The following is a 16,473-nucleotide window of genomic DNA, read 5'->3' as shown; positions in this document are numbered from 1 at the left end:
ATTTTTAAAACAGGGGAAACAATAGCAAATTAAAAGTAATGAGTTCAGGAAATTCCAGTCTCAAGATGATCAGTAGAAATCATGGGCAGGAAAAAAGGATAATGGTATCTAAAATGTTACTAGATTAACAAAAACAATATCTAATTACTCATTTAATTTCACATGAAATGCCCCAAACTCTCATGAAATACAAAGCATGGAAACAATAAGATATTACAAACCTAAAATTATTCTCCATACAAGATATTACAAACCCCTAGAGCATCTTTTATTGGAAGGGGAAAAAAAATCCACTCTAATGCTTTTGATGTGAGCTATTTACATTCGCAACAAAATTCTTCCCATCTGCTTAAGAGTCGTCACAAGATTTGCCTTCTTCATCGAACATCCTCATGATCATCAAGTTTAAGTGCAAATTTGAGTAGCGAGGGTGAGGATTATAATTACAGTAAATTTGATGAGGGATCAGACACCGCAGCAGGCCCATTCTGCAGTTGTAAATCCGATACTGAAGCAAGTTGCTCTGCCAACGCATCGAGGAGATCAAGGTAACCATGGAATGAGGTATGTGACTGGAATTCAATGAAAAATGTCAGGGAAGTTCAAGATTCAAATGATGCATAACAGAGAATGGTTTGGAACCTGGATAGTCTGTTTGTAAGCATTCCACAAGGGTATGTCATGGCGGAAAAGATCAACAAGTACCTGCACGTAACAAAATTATATTACAGATTGCGAAAAGCTTGGCCCTAAAACTGCAATACATGAACTCTGAATTAAACATCAAAAACCAAACGCGACTAGTTGTAAAAAAAATCCAAGAAAAGGAGAGATTCAAAAACTCCAAACTCACAAGACAAAAATATAGGTTGTGTTTCCTTGAGAGAGAAAACAAAAACGAGAAAATGCATGGAAAAAAAAAAAGAGAGGAAGGCGGGGAATGCCAGCGGAGAAATTTTTGACCCCCAAAAAATAAATATTGATTAAAAATTATCTTCAAGGAGTCGGCCAGCTTTCTGTCAGCCTCCAATAATTTAATTTGACAAAGAAAAATCCAACTTTCACACAGCAATTCCTTTACAACCAAACTCATGTAATCCGATTGTGGCATACTTCATATTTTATACACATAAAGATGCTTCATAAACAATTGAACCCATTAAAATGTCAATGTATGTAGGAACTACTATAGCAAGAAAAGGAAAATTTACAAGAGAAATTGCTCCTTGGTATTTTAGTCACATCGTGCTTGTCTTCCGGAAAAGATTCAGTACATAGATGTATGATGTATATATGAAAATATAGAAATACCTCTGTGCGCCTCAGTAGAGTAGCAAGAACCACAATCCACTCCTTAAATTTGACAGAGCACATATGCCAAAAGGAATTCAGCATCCAGTCGGCTCTGGAGGGTATCCATTTGAAGCTGTGGACAGAAAACATGCTACCATAAGGTAGAGCGTATTCTTACAGTTGGATAATTAAACCTGTAGTTCTTTGATTAATGGCCAATAGTCATATTTAGTCACATCTAGGCAAATCAGAAACTTGAAAGGTTATGGAAGTTATATGAGAATAAATTGACCATGAACCAAAATGTAACAGAGTTAAAGGCATTAAAAAATTATAAAATTAGCATACATATTATCCCCTGAGTACTTATCCATAACAACAGGAAACAAGCTGCTATTTCGCACAAATGCTAGAACTACAACTAAGTCTTTGCAGGGCTACTGCTGATGATCTTTATGCCAATCTTCTGTTAAATTGTCTCATCTCTAATCGAATCACTCGATTTCTAAATTTTTTTGGTTAGTCTATATTCTAAGCTTCTGTCTCATCGCTTTTATTTTTGAATTTTAGTAATAAATGTATTAAAGTTATCACAGCAAAGCAGTCACAACGGCATAAAACATGAAATAAAAAAAAGACCTATTGCTGAAAGGACGAAAAGGCATCCATTAGGGAACAAAAGCCTGAAAGTATATCCAGGTGTGCTCTCCGTTTGGCATAATAGCCCTAAATATAATCTAGATTCACAAATAAATTTGAAAAGAAAAAAAAATTACAACCTTCAGCAAAACCATACACTATATCTGTCAAAACCAATACCTTTTGCCCAATCAGTTCAAGTCCTGATGCAAAATTCTCCAAGCGAGCACTGCCTTGCCTTTCTCGCTGAAGATATTCCTGAAGTTGAGCATCCAGGTAAGTCAAGCTATATAATGATTCATGAAAACAAAGTGGGAATTGAAGAGGTGCTGAGGAAAAAAAGAAACTAACCACAAGATCAAATTGTGTACCCTTAACAAATGCTACAAGCTTTGAAAGTTCTTTTCCAGACATCAAATGAGTAGCGTGGCTCTCTAAAATATTCTTGACAGATGCAATATGTGGGCTAAGGTCTTTGAATAAATTGCTGTTCAAACAAACAAGAAGGCATACAACCTTTTGGAAGTCGTTCCAATTTAAGATGCAAAACAAAGTGTCAGATACCTTCTCAAATCAGATGATTGTCTGCCGGATGTAGAACGGAAAAGAAAATAGCCCAGAAGTTTAGGAGCAAGCTTGTCAGACTCTGTTGTAGAATTTTCATATTCCCTTCCAGATCTAAGTAAGAACCGCACCTGAGTTATCATCTTGTGTAAGTACTTTTGCAAGAGCTAAGTATATCAACACTGGCAACTGGAAAGGGCATATATGTTACAAAAACATACCAGTTCACCAGCAAGTTCATATAAAGATTCATCAAGTGCTGCCTGCATTATTACAAGAACACCCAGATATTCAAATTTTCTTGCATGGTAAGATATGAAAGTCTTAGATGTAGATTGTCTTACTTGAAGCAGGCGAAGGGCACAGTACTGGCTCACAGAAGGACCTTCTAATTTAGCTATAACCTAGAAAATATGTAAAAATAAACAGGCGTAGGACAAATTGCAAATGAAAAAGAAATTCATATAACATCGACCATGTTGAACATTGCCAATTAAATTTAAAAAGTGATGCTTCACTGTATCATTTCTTATTCTAATGCTAGAGTTATTTCATGGTCATACATGCTTTAAATTAGACTGGCTAACCAGTTTTTTCCAAAAGATTACGCTATCAGGAAAGGATGGCTATCCATCTTTTCATGTTCTCGATAAAGGAATTAAATCGCAGTGGCCAACTGACACTATTATTGTTCATCTCTTCTCTTTCTCCCTTTTCTTGATCAGTGGCCAACTGACACTATTACTGGCACATGTTACACTGGCCATATACTGAAATGGTATTGTTTCGGCCAGTCATCACTATCTAGAATTGAATGTGATTCAGAACCTTATAGACTAAATTAATCAAACCCAACACTTGGATTGGCTTACCTTAATAGGGAGCATTTTTTTAATTACAGATAAGATCTATACACTAGATGTTCCTTAATATTGTATTTGTATGTTTGATTACCCACTTACATCAAAAGCTACAACTAGTAAGAAAGTCTCAATGAACGTATGAAACTAGAGCAGGAATTGTTGAGATAATGAACCAGCAGTCACATAGTTCATCAATTCAATAGGATAACAAGCAAAAGAAGATATTGAAATTGAGACATGTAAATGACACATATTTGTTAAAAACACAGATGAATCATATTGTTGATTTAGTACCAGTATATAGCAAGCAGCTGTCCTGTACCATCTTCGCTGGAAGCAATCTTCAAACAACCTTGGTGGGTGAAACCAAATCATTACAGGGTGAAATAGGATTGAAAAACAAATGTGGTGAAATCTGACATTTACATGTTCATGCTAATCAAAAAAGAATAATCAGTCGGGATTGCCTCTTTAGCCAAGTATAAATTCTTTGAATGACATCCACTCAGAAACCAAAAACCTTGAAGCTCTGCAGTTGTTTGTGATAAGGCATAACAATTTACTAGATAATTTTCAAATATGGCTTGTCAGCTGAATAGAACAGAAGTTGCCTTGCAGTTCCTGAGTAATCAAACTTACTTGCTAGCAAACTTAATTGGTCCAAATGTTATTTTGTTGTTAAATGTTAATCTGCATAATTATAGGATCTAGTAGTAATGAAAGAGTGAATACCGTTGTAATTAGGAGTGCAAACTAAAGATTTCAATCACTGTGCTGGGCATGGTTTAATCACCATATATTGTCTTACTTTCTTATTATGATAATAAGTCATCCTCATGCCTATACTCAATGCTCACTGTCAATAAGCTATATGCCTGTTCCCTATTGGAATAATAAGCAGAAAACCAAATTCAAACAAGCTAGATATTAGATTAATAGATAATTTATATGGATAGAAGAGTGAAACAAAATCAGAAAGTTATATAGCAGAGAAGCTCAATGTCTTGCACATAAAATAACCAAAATAAGGTATTATTAATATATTTAACAATGAAAAGAAATCTGCAGATAATATGTGAACATACTCAGTTGACCTTCCAGCAGCAGAGAATAAATCACCCCAATGACGAGCATCAGTTTTCCTTGCAACACTAACAACTTCCAAATATTCTGGAAAATTCTTTATTAAACTACATGTCTTGTCTAAGAGTGAAATTGCCTGAAGGTGACATCACCGAAGATAACTGATTCTTGGTTGTATTTTGCCTACGCATCAAATGCACAAACCATATAAAATCAAAGTCATAATAGAGGTAAAGGCGGTGAAATGCATCTTTATCTATAAGACACGAATTTATTAGATAGTAGATCCTTTATGTTAAGATGTCAAATGAAAACATTGAAAAGAATGAGGGAATACTATATCTCATGATGCTTGATAGCACAATGCAAGGTGAAGCAAAATCAGAGAGACATGAAGCTTAGCAATATATTACACACTCACAACAAAATTATGGCGACCAAAAGAAACAATAATTAAAACACCATGCTTAATCAAACCTATCATTGATATAACTCAAGCAAACTACTAAACTGAAATTTTACAAGCTACTAACATGAACTTGATTGGATTCATTTAACATTTCTCAAATGGAATTGATGTTCAGCTTATTAGCTAGTTTATACAAGGTGTTGGAGTTCTTAGCAGATAAGAAAGGCTTTTGTACAGTATGTTTAATGGCATTTGCTAAAGTAGACACAGCTAGCATGCAACAATAAAAACTGCTCAAGGTGTGCAAACTAAGAGTAGAAAGGTGTACATAGTGAATTTTATATTGCTATCAAACACTAGGTCTGTATCAAAGAACAGATGATGTAAAAGTTTTCATAACATACAGAACTTCAATTCTACAGTTTCAAGCAATGTTATTAAAGCCTGAAGGCAAACTATAGCACTAAAGCAGCACAGGAATCAGGCAGCAAAGACTGAGGCATGTGCTAATGTCAAATGAAAGAGAATTGAATTGCACATAATTGACTGAGGCATTAATTGAAGGAAGGTGATAATGAAGGAAGCCCAAGTAAAAGAAAAGTATCTAGTCAACATGCACATAAATCTAATATATTAAGCAAAAAAATGAACAAGATGTGCAAAATATAGCAGTAAAACAGAAAGGTAAAGTCCAGGGCATTGAGAAAAGATTAAAATTAAGAGAAGAGAAAAATAAATTTGAGGAGACATGTCACCTTAGTTTAGATCCAAGTTACCATGGGGAGTAAATGATTGAGTCTAATGAAGGGCGTCTAAAGGATTAGATGAATGAAATACTATTTACTTGGCTTACGCATTTCTGATTAATGGTTATCTAGAAATAATTAATGGGTCAATTTGCTAATTTGGACAGGTGATAATAATCAATACCAAACTTATAAGCACAGTGAGATTTTTAGAAAAGATTAACTGCCTGGTGATAGAGTCAACATTGGATCTTATATGTTGCCAACAAACTTGGTTTGGGCTATGGACTTTAGATCTCAACAATGATGTCAACCCTTAAGCAAGAGAGATTAGTTTCACATGAAAAGTTATGGTTAATTATGGTGCTTGTAGGCAGACAAGTGAACTATTAACTTAGTCTTAAATATTTTGGATAAATAGTTTAACCTAACAACGTTAATGAGTAAATTTTTTTCATATGAGCAGATGGTAACAAGAAAATGACATTAACATTGGTCATAAAATTAAAAGAGATTTTTGAATCAAGAGGGAAAAAAGTTCTCTACTAAGGTTTCTGCCACTTCCCTCTTTTTCCACAACAATGGCAGGCCAGCAGCCACAATTGTCTACTGCCTACAAGCCCCAACCACCACCTTCCTCTCAAGATCTGACTGCATAAGGAGGATTACTTACTAGATCATGTGTGGAGATTTTGTGGAATCACCAGACTTTGCTGAAGCTCTTCCAGCCCAATCCATGGCCAATTACTCCTGTGAGCCCCAACTACTCTTCAGAATTGGTAGTGCGAGGAGGCCTAGGCTCCCTAATTATGCATGGAGATTGTATGGCATCCCTTGGCTTTTCTGAAGCCCTCTCCACCACAATTCATGCAAATATTTCGTCCTAGAACACCTTGACCATGCTTGTAATGATGCCTGTAATAGACATCTTTTGCATAGCAATAGAACTCCAGATTCTGATACAATAATAAATTAGTTAATTAACACTAGCAGGTGGTTGGTTCTATAGTTGAGATGACATCCAAACACACTAGTCATATGGAAACAAATTAATAAATAAAAACAAAACTATCCTTGGCACAGAAATACAAGATAGTAAATAAATAGACATGAAGGCGAAAGAGATGGAGTATCAGTGGCATGAAAAGTATGTATTGACAAATTTCATGAATAGGAATACTATGAGAATGAACTAAAGTTTTGTATAATCATCTTAAAAATAAAATACCATGGAACTTGCATTTCTCCGTGCAAATGATAGATTCTCTATAATAATGGATAACAAACTCAATGACTATCAAATCTAGCATACCTGGAGACATCAGCATCAAATACAGTAAAGAGAAGCCACTCTAGGCAGTGTGAAAAGTGAGGCTTTTCTGCTGACAAGCATGCCAAGCACACTGCTTCTTCATTTTTGTCCCTCTAATGAAGAAGTATAAATAAGAAGAAACTTCAATGTCAGAATCTCAGACCTTCAGAGTGCCACATTACATATTAGCTGAATTTTAATCATCTTGCTTCCTTTAGTCTAAGCTTATAAACAACATCCTAGATCTAGCCCATAATTTAGACTATTTAACAAATCTAGTCAAAGGTTGCAAAAAACACAAAACAGCCTCAATTTACTATTCAACAAATCAGGACAACTTCTGAATCACAATTAACCTAGCTGTTTGCTTTTCATTGATCAATGATGTTTAAGGAAAAATCCAATCAGAATAGCTGGGAAGAGATATAGTTAACAGATTGCTATATTTGTTAATTAATCAAAAGTCCAACCTAAACTAATTGCTTTTTCACTTTGGTTTATATCTGCAGAAACACCTAAAATCAAACTAAATTTGGCAATTCACCTAGAACCATTCATGAGGTTTCATGTGCATGCAGTTCCATACGATGTTGTACCTATTCTATATACTGAGATATGCAAAGTGTAGTCACTTCTTTCAGGAGGCATCAATTTAACATAAACACAACAATTTTTCTTACCACATAAGGGAATAGAAATTTGCTTATTATTTGGATGGTAGATACATATTATCGTTTTAATTGTGTTCTGCCATGTCTTTCTATTGAAGTGTTTACTGAAACAATATTAAATCATGATAATAAGTGCATCAAAAAGCACTTTCTTCAGATGAAAAGGAACATAAACTAGTTATAAAGAGTATGTGTTCCACCTCAAGTTCAAAAATCAACACTTTTTTATCTCACGAATTCTATAAGGGAAAATAGTAAGCCTCAACCATGCAGACCTAACTTGAGAGAGCTTATCCTAAGTGTTTTAAGAAACAACGAAAGCCTAAAAGAACTGCCATATAAGTCTAAACAATTTCAGCAAAGCTTGAAAGAAAACCAGTACCTGAAGAAGATAGCGTAGGAGACAATGCAAAATGGTCTGAGCTTGAGGCGAAGGCTCAAAGCATGGGAACTCTGAGCAGGTTGAAAATGACATCCTCTGAGACACACCAACCACAACCCCTATGTTTGGAAGAAGTCCCAAAGGATAAACCTCTCGATCAAATTCAAATTCAGGATCAAGCTACAACGTGAAAAAAAAAAAATCAAGAAACAGAGTACTCAAATCATAGTTAACTGTATAAAAGCAAATCCTCCATGATTGTGACTCAAAAAAGGCCAAGCCACCAAAGCATTAAATGTTTAAACCTTACATGGTGCAACTTTCCCATAAGAGGTAATTTTATGGTACTGGAGCTATGATGAGAATTTTATACTGAAAATGTTTAATTATTGTTAATTATTAAAAGTTATATAGAAATTATGTGCTGCTACAATTGACATAATGCAGCTGCATCTACATGCCATCAGAAAGTGCCCCACCTTTTCCTTCAGCTAGCTTGTTAGTACAATGTGGCAGTATCAGAAACTTTATCTTTGGATGACTTTAATTATGTTGATGTAAGGACCTACTGAAAACAGACCAGTGCAAGACAGAAAGGTTTTTCTCATGCAAGATCTAAATAATGACAAGATGATACAAACTAGCGCATTATCATTAAGGCTTATAGTCATAAGGTTATGTTGATGCTTGCCGATTGCCTATGCCATATTGACTAGAGGTCGAAGAACATACTTCACAGGTCACAAGAAACAAAACAATATAATCATAAATACCAAGAGATGAACATACCTGCAAAAAGTCTTCTTGTATGAAAGGATCTACTCCAGGTGATGGATACCAGACCTGCAACATAGAGTTTAGCACTTTAAAAGTGCATTTGAAACAATCACATGAAAACACAACCAACATTGGCATCAACTTTTTCCAAATCACATAAGAATGTAATGCAATAAAGGCTGAAAACAATGATACTCTTATACCTGCATTCCCTGATGGCCATAGTCTAGCCAGGAAACTTCCTCAATGAGGTTTGACTTCTCTTCAGAATGGCCACAAGTAACCCAAAATAGTTCAACCGAATTAGACAACAACTGCTCATGTCCATCATCCAAATCAAGAACTGAAAGTTCTCCATTTGCCCTCAGTATTAAACATCTGATATCATAAACAATCGTAATTATAAGCTCAGCCTGATCTTAACATCTGAAAGGAAAGGACTTGCATACCTTGAGGGTTGTTGAGATGAGGTCTCCAAAAGTCGAGAATTGTTCTTTTCCAATGAATTTTCTGCTGTCAAATCAGGAATGAATTGCATTGATGCAGGATGGCTCTTTGCGGTCATTATGGAAAGCTCCCTTACTGTTGAAAGCTGTTCTTTATTTGATTATTTCAATCAAAAAAGGCGCCTTTATTTCACACATTTATGCTATAACAGCTGCAACCAAGCACTGTAAAGGCAAATAGAAAATAATCAAATTTACTACCTGAAGAATTGGAGTGCTAGAAGGTGATAGTTCTCCCAAAATCTTCACATGGAAAATATGAACATCAAATGGACTGTAAGTAACAAGTATATAATCTTGGAACACGTCCATGACAATTAGTTTCCTGAGTAATGTCTTTCAGTAAAGTAAAGAGCTCTGATCAAGATGATATCTTGGATAAAACAACAACTCATACCTACAAGAATATGTAGACCTCTGTTAAAATCTAATAACTTTGGTAGCAGGATTTGGACAATTCATAAAGCAACAGAAACACAAAAAATGCTAGTTATACATAGCTATTTCGAGTATTTAAAACCTTGGATATGACTTACACAAACAAATTGTTCTATTAATATGACATTAGGTAGGACAATATTCCCATTGCAGTGTTTGATGACTCAAACTCAGCATGCCTAAAAGGAAACTCATAGTAACCAAAACAATTCTAAATAAAAAAACATTAGCAACTTAGAAACATAAAAAGAAGCTTATCCCGGTTAACAAAGCTATGCCAAAATTGCTGGATACCCTATCTTAAGTTTGAAGGCATTAAATGGCAAAGTTCACTCATCATCTTTCATAAGAAGCATTATGAAAATTGAAAACAGATAAAACCAAGTTTAAAGGTTAAAATTCTTACATTTTGGAAGATTCAATTTAGTTACACACAACAATAATCTTGCTGAGCCATAACAAGCCTTTGCATTCAATTTTCAGCTCTTGAGTAACATCTCCAAATACATGCCATTTTTTGAAATGCAAGTCGTAGAGGAAAAGACCATGGACACCTGCAACTGCCAAGGACATACCATCTTTGCTAGCAACAACATGTAGAACAGGCCAATTTTGTGATATATAAGTCACCTGGTTCACAAGTATTCATGGACTTTATTAACAATATAACTAAACCATCTGCCTGAAACAAATTATTCATATAGGAGATATTACTGGTAGATTAAGGTGTACAATCCTAAGTTCATCTGTATCATCCGGCTGCACAATGAGAACTCTATCTTCCCCATATATGATCTGTCAAGAATATGATGTGCCTGAAAGCCCTCTATTAAGGCACAATTTTCCAAATGAAAATGCTAGAATCCTCTCTAATGATTTTTCTTCAAGTGCATAAAGTTTGTATCCAAACTCATCCCAGTGAATTGCAAAGTACAAGTCCTGATTAGGCTTAACCATAGGAGATGAAACTGAATTCAATCCAGTTTGACAAATTGTGCACATAAGATGGCGGCCAGATGCAGACCAAACTGTAAGCCCTCTAAACTTCCACCCCACTGCCAATGCACAATTATCTGGTGTCCAAGCTATACAAGAAACAGGACCTGTATCCTCCAAAGAGTACCTATAATTCATAGAACAGCTAGCCAGTTTCTCATTTTACTTTTTGCATGAAAAGAGCAGAAAATAATAAGCTTTTGATAGAAAGGACAAGGGAACTATAGGTTTCAGAAAATATAAGCTAATTGCCTGCTTATGGAACCTAGACAAAAAGAAAAAAATTAATAAGATGCAAACTGTTACTTTTGACAGAATGAATCATGAAGTCTGTGCATCTCCTTTTCAGATTGACAAGGTACTTCTATAATTTTATCATGAAGCAAGTCAATCATATTCGTGGATATTTGTCACACTGACACCAAATAACATTGAACATAGCGGCCCATGAGAAGGTAAATAAGCATTTTATAAGTTCCGAGATACAAAAGTCAAAGTTCTTCCAGTTTGTAAAATTTAACAAAGATCATGGAAATATGACAGATAATAATACATGAAGCTCGAGCACAATAAAGACATCAGCAAAATCACAAGCGCACACACACCACATGCAAAAAGAACTTCCAATGCCTCCGTTAGCAAGCCTGACAGCTTCACTTGGATTCAAAATTTTAATCTTGAACTTTGTAAGTTATCAAAACATTGCCAAACCATACATAAGTTTAAGAACAAACAACACAATCTATGTTTCCTCATAGTGAAGGGATTGAATCAGACCAAAAATCATATATAGAAGAATTTTTTTGAAGTGGGCCAACTAAATGTCTCCATCAGTTGCTGACAGTCAATAAGATCCCTACTGGATCGGTGGACCCTCCCTCCAATTTGTCTTAGCAACTTATATACAAGTTCATACATATTATGCAGAAGTACAAAAGGATTCTAACCATTCAAAAAATGTGATATTGATGGTTTTTATCATTCTATAACTATACGAGAAACCAGAAAAAAATAGAGTATTTAATTAATTCACAAAACAGAAATATTACTTTCACAGATATATATAAGATGCAACATAATACTTGATGGCTAGATTAGAAAGGTAGACTAAATTATCAATTCTAACACTGCCTTCAAGGTAGAGTATGGACCATGGATATTAGTTGATGCCCAACTAGCTGTACAAAATACAAAGGTAGACAACAAATAGGTAAATAAGCCTTGGTGTGTGAGGAAGATTTGTTATGTTTGATGGTGCAACAAATAGAAATTATGCTCTTTTGAAGCACAAATTTGACCAACGACTTCATGAAAGCCATTTCAATGCTCTTCACCACTGCACTATATCTATGTTTTAGTAGATCAAATATACACAAACAAGAGCAGCAGAGTTACATCACAAGGAGAAACAAGTCTTTATTGGGTCCTCCACCTCAGGAAATAAAGGAGATTTAATGTGAAAAACAAAAGATGAGGTCTGGAAATCACAACATGATGTAAAATAGAAGATAAATCAGATGTTTGTTCATGTGTGAGTAGAGATAAGATGAGCAGGGAGGTGATCATACAGATCTGGTAACAGAGGCATGGTGGATCCATTTTCATGCGAGCAGGGGGACAGGAAAGGAAGTTGAGCTGAGGAGGGAGGATGCACTACAACAAACAAGTGGCCTCCCCTTGAATGGGAGGAGCGAAGAATAAAACCTATAAAAAAGAACCTAGTTCAGGTACCAAGTCGAGAAAATAAGCACTTTTGAAATCAGAAAAAGAGAAAATTTCCACTCATGTATATAACACTCCAACATAATATTTAGTGCCAAGCTAGCACTGCAGGACTAAACTATGCTCTAATATGTGAGACTCCTAAAATGATTACATAATTGGATAATATAATTACATAACTTGGAACTCAAATAATAATAATAATAAAGCCAATTTACAACTTATTAGAAAATGCATGCGAGCAAGAAATATTTATGCATTTAAGGAGTCATCTTTCTCTAGAAACACAATATTCAGGAACCAAAAAAACTCAGAGAGAACTTGAATAAAACATCAAAGCAAAAGATCTAGCCTGACTACGTACGGTATCTGAGACTTACCCCCAGTTATACAATGATAATGTTCGCAGAAGAGTTGCATTCTCTGCCAGGTCATATAAATCCACAACACCTCTGCTACAGCTAACGGCAAGGATCTGCTGATCAGAAGCAACAGAGGCACACATTGCATCTTCTGTATTGAACCACCTTTCAGGTTTAATAGATTGTGTCTGCTTCAGTCCCTTCTTACTTATAGAACAAAGTGCAATTTGACAACTGGAGAACAGAACAACTAGTAGTCTCAGTTGTAATGACAACTCTAGCTGGACAACAGCTGAACTTCTTGGACAACACTGAGCAGACTCTTTAACACTAGTGTCCTCTAAAAGTGAAGTTGAAGATGCATCCAGTAGGGAATATGGTGGTTGGCAACAAATTCTGAAGATACTAGGGAACTGGGCATTTAAGAATTAGCAGGTAAACAACTTGCATCTCAATATGAAAATAGACAGGCAAAGAAACTTCAGATTCATGGTGATCAAAGTTACAGAATCACCAAAATATTAACAAAAAAAACTCAACCACATATACCTCCCCATTCCATGAGACTAGTTGTATTTGCCATTAGAAAGTCCAAGGAGCATGTTTTTGCTATCGCACACAAAATTGCAACTGAGAGACAGATGACATAACTAACAAAAATAAGTTTATGAATGAGTCAGAAAAAGGACTTGGATTTTCAGAAATAGTATCATACGTTACTAATTCTTTCTCTGAAAAGGATGCCTTCTCAACAATAACTAACGAGATATTAGCAAGAACTGGACCAGGCATTTGCTTGCTGCCAATCAGAAGGCTTTTTCCAGAAAAATAGATTTTATAAATATGGAGATATGATGAAGAAGTCTGCAGTAAAACCAACAAACAAATAAGAAAATCATATAATGGCACTTTAACTAATAGCGTATATTAGTTCAGTTGCTGGCACTACCATAATTTGAACACGACACTTGGTGTTCCAACACCATGTTAAGGATTGATTGGTCTACCACAAAAAAATAATTAAAAAATAAATGTTAACCAATGAATCATCTCTTCTTTAATATTTATGAAATTGATAGTGGATATTTTACTTCTGTTACCCTTGATAAGAGTACTAGGACATAACACTTTTCTCAAATCTCATGAAAGTAAGTCCAATCAAGAGTCCAAACACATGCATTCTGAATTCAAATAGTAAAATCAAGTACCACTGTTATTTAGAGAATCAACTAACGCTGTATGGTAATTTTGAAAAGGAGAGTAATATTTCGTTTGGCAATAGTAAGCAATCACAAGGCCCAGCTTTTAATTGAGTCATGCACAAATTCTCGGTTCCTTAATTGTATATAGATGTGCTTGCACCTGACACTACGGCTATGGCAATACTACGAAAACTCCTGAACCAAAGCAGGCATGAAAATTGAAAAAGACCAGACCAAATTATAGGAAAAAACATGATTCTGTGTGTTGACCACATATTAAGGATCTCAAGGTAGAAACAAGGCCCTTCTAGAGACACAATAGGATAGAGGCCAACACAAACAGCTAGAAACAAAGAATGCAGTCCGTCTTCACTTACATGAACAGCGATCGACTTGGTATCAGGACTCCAAATCGCTTGTAGATTCTCTCCCCTCACGTACTTGCCCAATCTCACCTTGTGCTGCAGGATCGTGCGCACCCGTCAAATAGAAACGATAGCCAGGATAGGGAAGGAGGGATGAGGGACGAAGGGTACCTGGGAGGCGCTCCAGAGCTCGAGGTGAGTGGAGGAGACGACGAGGAGAAGGCGGTTGATGGTCTTGAGGTAGACAACCCAATCAGAGGGGGATGACCTGCGGCCACCCGTAGGCCGTGTACATCTTCGCCTCCGGCGCCGACGAAGCCGACGAAGGAGGGCGGGTCGGGCGGCAGTTCAGATCAGATCTGAAGCGGGAGAAGGTGACGTCGGATCGGACTGGAATTAAGTGGGAAGAATAATGAAGCATAAGATTTTAACGGTGGATGGGAGAGGCATCGGCGGATCCTACGTCTCCTATCGCCCACGTCCGTTATCACCCCGGTTCAAAGAAAATGGAATAGTTTGTTTTTATTAGTTTGATTTATTGCGTCACAATTTTTATGTTTCAAAATTATACTTTATAGGAGCAGGACTAGCTAAGAAATACAGAGAAGAATATAATAATTCTTCAAAATTAAAATATCTAATTGATTTTACAATTACGTAGAAATAATCTATTCCATAAGATTAATCATGAATGAAAGAATTTGTCCTAGTTACCATCTGAACTTTACAAAATACTTAATCCTTTTATTATCGTCAAAACATTCCTCAAAATTTTATCAATTGATCTGTGTTTTCCAGAAACATCTAAATCAATTCTACAGACCCACATCGTCCCACCTTGCATTATAAAGAACAATTCTAAAACATGGCATTCTCTTAAATCTGTTGTTGGCTAAAGCAACAATGTCAAATTATTTGGGGGGAAAAAACATTGAAAGTAATTTCATAAAACGATGTTCCAGCTGGAATGGACAATTTGGCCTCCTCGTTGGTTCATGAGGAACAGAAATGCATAAATGAAAGAGAAGCATCTTTATTTTAACGTAACATGGGCATCGTCCATTGCCTTCGATGCTGCCGCCATTCACAAGTTTCAATTTTGGGGCTCAGGTTTTTCAAAAAACTGCTTCTTCAACCAGTCAAAAGGCTGCCAAGATAGATGCAAATTCATTAAATCAATACAAAAATTTAATAGAGCAACAATAAATTTTTTTCAAAAAGGAAACAACCATTCAACTTGATTTAATCGTATTTGGTACATCTTATTTTAAATTATGTTAAAAATAAAAAAGATAATATATTAATCATTAACAAATTGAATCAAACCCAATATACAATTGAAATATAAAACTAAAAAGAGTGAAATCTCAAAGTCGATGGAAAACAAAACGCATGAAAACAGAAAATAAGGTAGACTTAACACTTAAGAATAGCTGAGAAGATTAAGACTTGTAACATTGATACACAAAATGACAAAAAGATAAAGATAGATAGTAATTTAGAAGTCATCTAATATCAAAGTTATCCTCTATTTCACAATGATGATTTATCTCCATAGTATTTGATGTTGATGATAAAATTTCCTTATGCACATTTCATTTTGATTCTTAAAGAAATTAAATAAATAGTAACTTATACATTGTTATTAACAAAAGATATGAAGCGAGGAATCAATATCAACTTTTATGCCATCAAATGAAATATTCCATTATTTTCAATATTATTAGGTGTCAAAAGTATTTCCAAATAGAATATAATTCTTTTTAATATGTTTTATAGTATTTTTTTTCTGAAACTCATAATTCACAGTTAATGATTCCTGATTCAAAAATTCACAAAAAAAAAACAATTCCCAATACAAATCTCAACATGACAACCTTACATCTAGAACAAAAGGCTTAAGCTCATTTGCATGATCATTGATCATGGGCTAGTAACTGAACATGGAGATTCCTTGTTCAATAGTTTCAGGAGATATTTAGTGTTCAGTTGCACCGCACCCCCCCCCCCCCCCCCCCCCCCCCCCCCCCCCCCCCCCCCCCCCCCCCCCCCCCCCCAAACCTAATCTAGCCGTCTGTAAGAAAGATTCAGTGTGCCATTGATTTGGTATCAGGAGTTTCCTTACCAAATATGCAAATGTCCC

At 35.4% G+C, this 16,473-nt stretch overlaps 1 pseudogene; it reads right to left on the bottom strand.

The window, feature by feature from the left end:
* Positions 1 to 185: 185 nt before the first annotated feature.
* Positions 186 to 14,625, bottom strand: LOC141827754 (uncharacterized; annotated as a pseudogene).
* Positions 14,626 to 16,473: the final 1,848 nt, after the last annotated feature.

This window comes from Curcuma longa, chromosome 4 (genome assembly GCF_044706935.1).
Source record: "Curcuma longa cultivar G26 ecotype Majalengka, Jawa Barat chromosome 4, ITB_CL_G26_1.1, whole genome shotgun sequence".
Classification (NCBI taxonomy): Eukaryota; Viridiplantae; Streptophyta; class Magnoliopsida; order Zingiberales; family Zingiberaceae; genus Curcuma; species Curcuma longa.
Note: the sequence above shows the minus strand (reverse complement) of the source record. Positions and strands in the feature narration are given on the sequence as shown.